Consider the following 12196-nt stretch of genomic DNA (forward strand, 5'->3'; position numbering starts at 1 on the left):
TTTGAATGGTGCATTTTGAACACACAAAAAGTCAGGAGTTCAAATAAGGTTTAAAAAATGAAATCCCTTTGTAACAGACGAGTTTCCGGATGAAATCCTGATACTTTGAAAGAGATTGTCCGTTTTGTACACGAAGTGCATCCAGTTTTTGCCGTAACCCTCTCAACTTTCTTGCACATGCTATGTGGATGAAATGATGATATCATGCCAACTTTCAACCTTTTCAGAGTTCATTTGAAATGATTTTCAATTTTAGGGTCTTATAGCTCAAAATAATTAGTAAATGCATGAAAAATAACAAATGAAGTCAGAAAGGATTGAAAAATGATGATGTGGCTTTGAATGGTGCATTTTGAACACACAAAAAGTCAGGAGTTCAAATAAGGTTTAAAAAATGAAATCCCTTTGTAACAGACGAGTTTCCGGATGAAATCCTGATACTTTGAAAGAGATTGTCCGTTTTGTACACGAAGTGCATCCAGTTTTTGCCGTAACCCTCTCAACTTTCTTGCACATGCTATGTGGATGAAATGATGATATCATGCCAACTTTCAACCTTTTCAGAGTTCATTTGAAATGCTTTTCAATTTTAGGGTCTTATAGCTCAAAATAATTAGTAAATGCATGAAAAAACAAATGAAGTCAGAAAGGATTGAAAAATGATGACGTGTCTTTGAATGGTGCATTTTGAACACACAAAAGTCAGGAGTTCAAATAAGGTTAAAAAAATGAAATCCCTTTGTAACAGACGAGTTTCCGGATGAAATCCTGATACTTTGAAAGAGATTGTCCGTTTTGTACACGAAGTGCATCCAGTTTTTGCCGTAACCCTCTCAACGTTCTTGCACATGCTATGTGGATGAAATGATGATATCATGCCAACTTTCAACCTTTTCAGAGTTCATTTGAAATGCTTTTCAATTTTAGGGTCTTATAGCTCAAAATAATTAGTAAATGCATGAAAAATAACAAATGAAGTCAGAAAGGATTGAAAAATGGTGATGTGGCTTTGAATGGTGCATTTTGAACACACAACAAGTCAGGAGTTCAAATAAGGTTTAAAAAATAAAATCCCTTTGTAACAGACGAGTTTCCGGATGAAATCCTGATACTTTGAAAGAGATTGTCCGTTTTGTACACGAAGTGCATCCAGTTTTTGCCGTAACCCTCTCAACTTTCTTGCACATGCTATGTGGATGAAATGATGATATCATGCCAACTTTCAACCTTTTCAGAGTTCATTTGAAATGCTTTTCAATTTTAGGGTCTTATAGCTCAAAATAATTAGTAAATGCATGAAAAATAACAAATGAAGTCAGAAAGGATTGAAAAATGATGATGTGGCTTTGAATGGTGCATTTTGAACACACAAAAAGTCAGGAGTTCAAATAAGGTTTAAAAAATGAAATCCCTTTGTAACAGACGAGTTTCCGGATGAAATCCTAATACTTTGAAAGAGATTGTCCGTTTTGTACGCGAAGTGCATCCAGTTTTTGCCGTAACCCTCTCAACATTCTTGCACATGCTATGTGGATGAAATCATGATATCATGCCAACTTTCAACCTTTTCACAGTTCATTTGAAATGCTTTTCAATTTAGGGTCTTATAGCTCAAAATAATTAGTAAATGCATGAAAAATAACAAATGAAGTCAGAAAGGATTAAAAATGGTGATGTGGCTTTGAATGGTGCATTTTGAACACACAAAAAGTCAGGAGTTCAAATAAGGTTTAAAAAATGAAATCCCTTTGTAACAGACGAGTTTCCGGATGAAATCCTGATACTTTGAAAGAGATTGTCCGTTTTGTACACGAAGTGCATCCAGTTTTTGCCGTAACCCTCTCAACTTTCTTGCACATGCTATGTGGATGAAATGATGATATCATGCCAACTTTCAACCTTTTCAGAGTTCATTTGAAATGCTTTTCAATTTTAGGGTCTTATAGCTCAAAATAATTAGTAAATGCATGAAAAATAACAAATGAAGTCAGAAAGGAATGAAAAATGGTGATGTGGATTTGAATGGTGCATTTTGAACACACAAAAAGTCAGGAGTTCAAATAAGGTTTAAAAAATGAAATCCCTTTGTAACAGACGAGTTTCCGGATGAAATCCTGATACTTTGAAAGAGATTGTCCGTTTTGTACACGAAGTGCATCCAGTTTTTGCCGTAACCCTCTCAACTTTCTAGCACATGCTATGTGGATGAAATGATGATATCATGCCAACTTTCAACCTTTTCACAGTTCATTTGAAATGCTTTTCAATTTTAGGGTCTTATAGCTCAAAATAATTAGTAAATGCATGAAAAATAACAAATGAAGTCAGAAAGGAATGAAAAATGGTGATGTGGATTTGAATGGTGCATTTTGAACACACAATAAGTCAGGAGTTCAAATAAGGTTTAAAAAATGAAATCCCTTTGTAACAGACGAGTTTCCGGATGAAATCCTGATACTTTGAAAGAGATTGTCCGTTTTGTACACGAAGTGCATCCAGTTTTTGCCGTAACCCTCTCAACTTTCTTGCACATGCTATGTGGATGAAATGATGATATCATGCCAACTTTCAACCTTTTCACAGTTCATTTGAAATGCTTTTCAATTTTAGGGTCTTATAGCTCAAAATAATTAGTAAATGCATGAAAAATAACAAATGAAGTCAGAAAGGATTGAAAAATGGTGATGTGGCTTTGAATGGTGCATTTTGAACACACAACAAGTCAGGAGTTCAAATAAGGTTTAAAAAATGAAATCCCTTTGTAACAGACGAGTTTCCGGATGAAATCCTGATACTTTGAAAGAGATTGTCCGTTTTGTACACGAAGTGCATCCAGTTTTTGCCGTAACCCTCTCAACTTTCTTGCACATGCTATGTGGATGAAATGATGATATCATGCCAACTTTCAACCTTTTCACAGTTCATTTGAAATGCTTTTCAATTTTAGGGTCTTATAGCTCAAAATAATTAGTAAATGCATGAAAAATAACAAATGAAGTCAGAAAGGATTAAAAAATGGTGATGTGGCTTTGAATGGTGCATTTTGAACACACAACAAGTCAGGAGTTCAAATAAGGTTTAAAAAATGAAATCCCTTTGTAACAGACGAGTTTCCGGATGAAATCCTGATACTTTGAAAGAGATTGTCCGTTTTGTACACGAAGTGCATCCAGTTTTTGCCGTAACCCTCTCAACTTTCTTGCACATGCTATGTGGATGAAATGATGATATCATGCCAACTTTCAACCTTTTCAGAGTTCATTTGAAATGCTTTTCAATTTTAGGGTCTTATAGCTCAAAATAATTAGTAAATGCATGAAAAATAACAAATGAAGTCAGAAAGGATTGAAAAATGATGATGTGGCTTTGAATGGTGCATTTTGAACACACAAAAAGTCAGGAGTTCAAATAAGGTTTAAAAAATGAAATCCCTTTGTAACAGACGAGTTTCCGGATGAAATCCTAATACTTTGAAAGAGATTGTCCGTTTTGTACGCGAAGTGCATCCAGTTTTTGCCGTAACCCTCTCAACATTCTTGCACATGCTATGTGGATGAAATCATGATATCATGCCAACTTTCAACCTTTTCACAGTTCATTTGAAATGCTTTTCAATTTTAGGGTCTTATAGCTCAAAATAATTAGTAAATGCATGAAAAATAACAAATGAAGTCAGAAAGGATTAAAAAATGGTGATGTGGCTTTGAATGGTGCATTTTGAACACACAAAAAGTCAGGAGTTCAAATAAGGTTTAAAAAATGAAATCCCTTTGTAACAGACGAGTTTCCGGATGAAATCCTGATACTTTGAAAGAGATTGTCCGTTTTGTACACGAAGTGCATCCAGTTTTTGCCGTAACCCTCTCAACTTTCTTGCACATGCTATGTGGATGAAATGATGATATCATGCCAACTTTCAACCTTTTCAGAGTTCATTTGAAATGCTTTTCAATTTTAGGGTCTTATAGCTCAAAATAATTAGTAAATGCATGAAAAATAACAAATGAAGTCAGAAAGGAATGAAAAATGGTGATGTGGATTTGAATGGTGCATTTTGAACACACAAAAAGTCAGGAGTTCAAATAAGGTTTAAAAAATGAAATCCCTTTGTAACAGACGAGTTTCCGGATGAAATCCTGATACTTTGAAAGAGATTGTCCGTTTTGTACACGAAGTGCATCCAGTTTTTGCCGTAACCCTCTCAACTTTCTAGCACATGCTATGTGGATGAAATGATGATATCATGCCAACTTTCAACCTTTTCACAGTTCATTTGAAATGCTTTTCAATTTTAGGGTCTTATAGCTCAAAATAATTAGTAAATGCATGAAAAATAACAAATGAAGTCAGAAAGGATTGAAAAATGGTGATGTGGCTTTGAATGGTGCATTTTGAACACACAACAAGTCAGGAGTTCAAATAAGGTTTAAAAAATGAAATCCCTTTGTAACAGACGAGTTTCCGGATGAAATCCTGATACTTTGAAAGAGATTGTCCGTTTTGTACACGAAGTGCATCCAGTTTTTGCCGTAACCCTCTCAACTTTCTTGCACATGCTATGTGGATGAAATGATGATATCATGCCAACTTTCAACCTTTTCACAGTTCATTTGAAATGCTTTTCAATTTTAGGGTCTTATAGCTCAAAATAATTAGTAAATGCATGAAAAATAACAAATGAAGTCAGAAAGGATTAAAAAATGGTGATGTGGCTTTGAATGGTGCATTTTGAACACACAACAAGTCAGGAGTTCAAATAAGGTTTAAAAAATGAAATCCCTTTGTAACAGACGAGTTTCCGGATGAAATCCTGATACTTTGAAAGAGATTGTCCGTTTTGTACACGAAGTGCATCCAGTTTTTGCCGTAACCCTCTCAACTTTCTTGCACATGCTATGTGGATGAAATGATGATATCATGCCAACTTTCAACCTTTTCAGAGTTCATTTGAAATGCTTTTCAATTTTAGGGTCTTATAGCTCAAAATAATTAGTAAATGCATGAAAAAACAAATGAAGTCAGAAAGGATTGAAAAATGATGACGTGGCTTTGAATGGTGCATTTTGAACACACAAAAAGTCAGGAGTTCAAATAAGGTTAAAAAAATGAAATCCCTTTGTAACAGACGAGTTTCCGGATGAAATCCTGATACTTTGAAAGAGATTGTCCGTTTTGTACACGAAGTGCATCCAGTTTTTGCCGTAACCCTCTCAACGTTCTTGCGCATGCTATGTGGATGAAATGATGATATCATGCCAACTTTCAACCTTTTCAGAGTTCATTTGAAATGCTTTTCAATTTTAGGGTCTTATAGCTCAAAATAATTAGTAAATGCATGAAAAATAACAAATGAAGTCAGAAAGGATTGAAAAATGGTGATGTGGCTTTGAATGGTGCATTTTGAACACACAACAAGTCAGGAGTTCAAATAAGGTTAAAAAAATGAAATCCCTTTGTAACAGACGAGTTTCCGGATGAAATCCTGATACTTTGAAAGAGATTGTCCGTTTTGTACACGAAGTGCATCCAGTTTTTGCCGTAACCCTCTCAACTTTCTTGCACATGCTATGTGGATGAAATGATGATATCATGCCAACTTTCAACCTTTTCAGAGTTCATTTGAAATGCTTTTCAATTTTAGGGTCTTATAGCTCAAAATAATTAGTAAATGCATGAAAAAACATATGAAGTCAGAAAGGATTGAAAAATGATGACGTGGCTTTGAATGGTGCATTTTGAACACACAAAAAGTCAGGAGTTCAAATAAGGTTTAAAAAATGAAATCCCTTTGTAACAGACGAGTTTCCGGATGAAATCCTGATACTTTGAAAGAGATTGTCCGTTTTGTACACGAAGTGCATCCAGTTTTTGCCGTAACCCTCTCAACGTTCTTGCACATGCTATGTGGATGAAATGATGATATCATGCCAACTTTCAACCTTCTCAGAGTTCATTTGAAATGCTTTTCCATTTTAGGGTCTTATAGCTCAAAATAATTAGTAAATGCATGAAAAATAACAAATGAAGTCAGAAAGGATTTAAAAATGGTGATGTGGCTTTGAATGGTGCATTTTGAACACACAACAAGTCAGGAGTTCAAATAAGGTTTAAAAAATGAAATCCCTTTGTAACAGATGAGTTTCCGGATGAAATCCTGATACTTTGAAAGAGATTGTCCGTTTTGTACACGAAGTGCATCCAGTTTTTGCCGTAACCCTCTCAACTTTCTTGCACATGCTATGTGGATGAAATGATGATATCATGCCAACTTTCAACCTTTTCAGAGTTCATTTGAAATGCTTTTCAATTTTAGGGTCTTATAGCTCAAAATAATTAGTAAATGCATGAAAAATAACAAATGAAGTCAGAAAGGATTGAAAAATGATGATATGGCTTTGAATGGTGCATTTTGAACACACAAAAAGTCAGGAGTTCAAATAAGGTTTAAAAAATGAAATCCCTTTGTAACAGACGAGTTTCCGGATGAAATCCTGATACTTTGAAAGAGATTGTCCGTTTTGTACGCGAAGTGCATCCAGTTTTTGCCGTAACCCTCTCAACATTCTTGCACATGCTATGTGGATGAAATCATGATATCATGCCAACTTTCAACCTTTTCACAGTTCATTTGAAATGCTTTTCAATTTTAGGGTCTTATAGCTCAAAATAATTAGTAAACGCATGAAAAATAACAAATGAAGTCAGAAAGGATTGAAAAATGGTGACGTGGCTTTGAATGGTGCATTTTGAACACACAAAAAGTCAGGAGTTCAAATAAGGTTTAAAAATTGAAATCCCTTTGTAACAGACGAGTTTCCGGATGAAATCCTGATACTTTGAAAGAGATTGTCCGTTTTGTACACGAAGTGCATCCAGTTTTTGCCGTAACCCTCTCAACTTTCTTGCACATGCTATGTGGATGAAATGATGATATCATGCCAACTTTCAACCTTTTCAGAGTTCATTTGAAATGCTTTTCAATTTTAGGGTCTTATAGCTCAAAATAATTAGTAAATGCATGAAAAATAACAAATGAAGTCAGAAAGGAATGAAAAATGGTGATGTGGATTTGAATGGTGCATTTTGAACACACAACAAGTCAGGAGTTCAAATAAGGTTTAAAAAATGAAATCCCTTTGTAACAGACGAGTTTCCGGATGAAATCCTGATACTTTGAAAGAGATTGTCCGTTTTGTACACGAAGTGCATCCAGTTTTTGCCGTAACCCTCTCAACTTTCTTGCACATGCTATGTGGATGAAATGATGATATCATGCCAACTTTCAACCTTTTCACAGTTCATTTGAAATGCTTTTCAATTTTAGGGTCTTATAGCTCAAAATAATTAGTAAATGCATGAAAAATAACAAATGAAGTCAGAAAGGATTGAAAAATGGTGACGTGGCTTTGAATGGTGCATTTTGAACACACAAAAAGTCAGGAGTTCAAATAAGGTTTAAAAAATGAAATCCCTTTGTAACAGACGGGTTTCCGGATGAAATCCTGATACTTTGAAAGAGATTGTCCGTTTTGTACACGAAGTGCATCCAGTTTTTGCCGTAACCCTCTCAACGTTCTTGCACATGCTATGTGGATGAAATGATGATATCATGCCAACTTTCAACCTTCTCAGAGTTCATTTGAAATGCTTTTCCATTTTAGGGTCTTATAGCTCAAAATAATTAGTAAATGCATGAAAAATAACAAATGAAGTCAGAAAGGATTGAAAAATGGTGATGTGGCTTTGAATGGTGCATTTTGAACACACAACAAGTCAGGAGTTCAAATAAGGTTTAAAAAATGAAATCCCTTTGTAACAGATGAGTTTCCGGATGAAATCCTGATACTTTGAAAGAGATTGTCCGTTTTGTACACGAAGTGCATCCTGTTTTTGCCGTAACCCTCTCAACTTTCTTGCACATGCTATGTGGATGAAATGATGATATCATGCCAACTTTCAACCTTTTCAGAGTTCATTTGAAATGCTTTTCAATTTTAGGGTCTTATAGCTCAAAATAATTAGTAAATGCATGAAAAATAACAAATGAAGTCAGAAAGGATTGAAAAATGATGATATGGCTTTGAATGGTGCATTTTGAACACACAAAAAGTCAGGAGTTCAAATAAGGTTTAAAAAATGAAATCCCTTTGTAACAGACGAGTTTCCGGATGAAATCCTGATACTTTGAAAGAGATTGTCCGTTTTGTACGCGAAGTGCATCCAGTTTTTGCCGTAACCCTCTCAACATTCTTGCACATGCTATGTGGATGAAATCATGATATCATGCCAACTTTCAACCTTTTCACAGTTCATTTGAAATGCTTTTCAATTTTAGGGTCTTATAGCTCAAAATAATTAGTAAACGCATGAAAAATAACAAATGAAGTCAGAAAGGATTGAAAAATGGTGACGTGGCTTTGAATGGTGCATTTTGAACACACAAAAAGTCAGGAGTTCAAATAAGGTTTAAAAATTGAAATCCCTTTGTAACAGACGAGTTTCCGGATGAAATCCTGATACTTTGAAAGAGATTGTCCGTTTTGTACACGAAGTGCATCCAGTTTTTGCCGTAACCCTCTCAACTTTCTTGCACATGCTATGTGGATGAAATGATGATATCATGCCAACTTTCAACCTTTTCAGAGTTCATTTGAAATGCTTTTCAATTTTAGGGTCTTATAGCTCAAAATAATTAGTAAATGCATGAAAAATAACAAATGAAGTCAGAAAGGAATGAAAAATGGTGATGTGGATTTGAATGGTGCATTTTGAACACACAACAAGTCAGGAGTTCAAATAAGGTTTAAAAAATGAAATCCCTTTGTAACAGACGAGTTTCCGTATGAAATCCTGATACTTTGAAAGAGATTGTCCGTTTTGTACACGAAGTGCATCCAGTTTTTGCCGTAACCCTCTCAACTTTCTTGCACATGCTATGTGGATGAAATGATGATATCATGCCAACTTTCAACCTTTTCACAGTTCATTTGAAATGCTTTTCAATTTTAGGGTCTTATAGCTCAAAATAATTAGTAAATGCATGAAAAATAACAAATGAAGTCAGAAAGGATTGAAAAATGGTGATGTGGCTTTGAATGGTGCATTTTGAACACACAAAAAGTCAGGAGTTCAAATAAGGTTTAAAAAATGAAATCCCTTTGTAACAGACGAGTTTCCGGATGAAATCCTGATACTTTGAAAGAGATTGTCCGTTTTGTACACGAAGTGCATCCAGTTTTTGCCGTAACCCTCTCAAATTTCTTGCACATGCTATGTGGATTAAATGATGATATCATGCCAACTTTCAACCTTTTCAGAGTTCATTTGAAATGCTTTTCAATTTTAGGGTCTTATAGCTCAAAATAATTAGTAAATGCATGAAAATAACAAATGAAGTCAGAAAGGATTGAAAAATGATGATGTGGCTTTGAATGGTGCATTTTGAACACACAAAAAATCAGGAGTTCAAATAAGGTTTAAAAAATGAAATCCCTTTGTAACAGACGAGTTTCCGGATGAAATCCTGATACTTTGAAAGAGATTGTCCGTTTTGTACACGAAGTGCATCCAGTTTTTGCCGTAACCCTCTCAACTTTCTTGCACATGCTATGTGGATGAAATGATGATATCATGCCAACTTTCAACCTTTTCAGAGTTCATTTGAAATGCTTTTCAATTTTAGGGTCTTATAGCTCAAAATAATTAGTAAATGCATGAAAAATAACAAATGAAGTCAGAGAGGATTGAAAAATGGTGATGTGGCTTTGAATGGTGCATTTTGAACACACAAAAAGTCAGGAGTTCAAATAAGGTTTAAAAAATGAAATCCCTTTGTAACAGACGAGTTTCCGGATGAAATCCTGATACTTTGAAAGAGATTGTCCGTTTTGTACGCGAAGTGCATCCAGTTTTTGCCGTAACCCTCTCAACTTTCTTGCACATGCTATGTGGATGAAATGATGATATCATGCCAACTTTCAACCTTTTCACAGTTCATTTGAAATTCTTTTCAATTTTAGGGTCTTATAGCTCAAAATAATTAGTAAATGCATGAAAAATAACAAATGAAGTGATGAAGGATTGAAAAATGATGATGTGGCTTTGAATGGTGCATTTTGAACACACAAGAAGTCAGGAGTTCAAATAAGGTTTAAAAAATGAAATCCCTTTGTAACAGACGAGTTTCCGGATGAAATCCTGATACTTTGAAAGAGATTGTCCGTTTTGTACACGAAGTGCATCCAGTTTTTGCCGTAACCCTCTCAACTATCTTGCACATGGTATGTGGATGAAATGCTGATATCATGCCAACTTTCAACCTTTTCAGAGTTCATTTGAAATGCTTTTCAATTTTAGGGTCTTATAGCTCAAAATAATTAGTAAATGCATGAAAAATAACAAATGAAGTCAGAGAGGATTGAAAAATGGTGATGTGGCTTTGAATGGTGCATTTTGAACACACAAAAAGTCAGGAGTTCAAATAAGGTTTAAAAAATGAATTCCCTTTGTAACTGACGAGTTTCCGGATGAAATCCTGATACTTTGAAAGAGATTGTCAGTTTTGTACGCGAAGTGCATCCAGTTTTTGCCCTAACCCTCTCAACTTTCTTGCACATGCTATGTGGATGAAATGATGATATCATGCCAACTTTCAACCTTTTTAGAGTTCATTTGAAATGCTTTTCAATTTTAGGGTCTTATAGCTCAAAATAATTAGTAAATGCATGAAAAATAACAAATGAAGTCAGAAAGGATTGAAAAATGATGATGTGGCTTTGAATGGTGCATTTTGAACACACAAGAAGTCAGGTGTTCAAATAAGGTTTAAAAAATGAAATCCCTTTGTAACAGACGAGTTTCCGGATGAAATCCTGATACTTTGAAAGAGATTGTCCGTTTTGTACACGAAGTGCATCCAGTTTTTGCCGTAACCCTCTCAACTTTCTTGCACATGCTATGTGGATGAAATGATGATATCATGCCAACTTTCAACCTTTTCAGAGTTCATTTGAAATGCTTTTCAATTTTAGGGTCTTATAGCTCAAAATAATTAGTAAATGCATGAAAAATAACAAATGAAGTCAGAAAGGATTGAAAAATGATGATGTGGCTTTGAATGGTGCATTTTGAACACACAAAAAGTCAGGAGTTCAAATAAGGTTTAAAAATGAAATCCCTTTGTAACAGATGAGTTTCCGGATGAAATCCTGATACTTTGAAAGAGATTGTCCGTTTTGTACACGAAGTGCATCCAGTTTTTGCCGTAACCCTCTCAACTTTCTTGCACATGCTATGTGGATGAAATGATGATATCATGCCAACTTTCAACCTTTTCAGAGTTCATTTGAAATACTTTTCAATTTTAGGGTCTTATAGCTCAAAATAATTAGTAAATGCATGAAAAATAACAAATGAAGTCAGAGAGGATTGAAAAATGGTCATGTGGCTTTGAATGGTGCATTTTGAACACACAAAAAGTCAGGAGTTCAAATAAGGTTTAAAAATGAAATCCCTTTGTAACAGACGAGTTTCCGGATGAAATCCTGATACTTTGAAAGAGATTGTCCGTTTTGTACGCGAAGTGCATCCAGTTTTTGCCGTCACCCTCTCAACTTTCTTGCACATGCTATGTGGATGAAATGATGATATCATGCCAACTTTCAACCTTTTCAGAGTTCATTTGAAATGCTTTTCAATTTTAGGGTCTTATAGCTCAAAATATTTAGTAAATGCATGAAAAAACAAATGAAGTCAGAAAGGATTGAAAAATGATGACGTGGCTTTGAATGGTGCATTTTGAACACACAAAAAGTCAGGAGTTCAAATAAGGTTAAAAAATGAAATCCCTTTGTAACAGACGAGTTTCCGGATGAAATCCTGATACTTTGAAAGAGATTATCCGTTTTGTACACGAAGTGCATCCAGTTTTTGCAGTAACCCTCTCAACTTTCTTGCACAAGCTATGTGGATGAAATGATGATATCATGCCAACTTTCAACCTTTTCAGAGTTCATTTGAAATGCTTTTCAATTTTAGGGTCTTATAGCTCAAAATAATTAGTAAATGCATGAAAAATAACAAATGAAGTCAGAAAGGATTGAAAAATGGTGATGTGGCTTTGAATGGTGCATTTTGAACACACAACAAGTCAGGAATTCAAATAAGGTTTAAAAAATGAAATCCCTTTGTAACAGAC

The sequence above is a fragment of the Aegilops tauschii genome, chromosome 6 (assembly GCF_002575655.3).
Source record: "Aegilops tauschii subsp. strangulata cultivar AL8/78 chromosome 6, Aet v6.0, whole genome shotgun sequence".
In the NCBI taxonomy this organism is placed as follows: Eukaryota; Viridiplantae; Streptophyta; class Magnoliopsida; order Poales; family Poaceae; genus Aegilops; species Aegilops tauschii.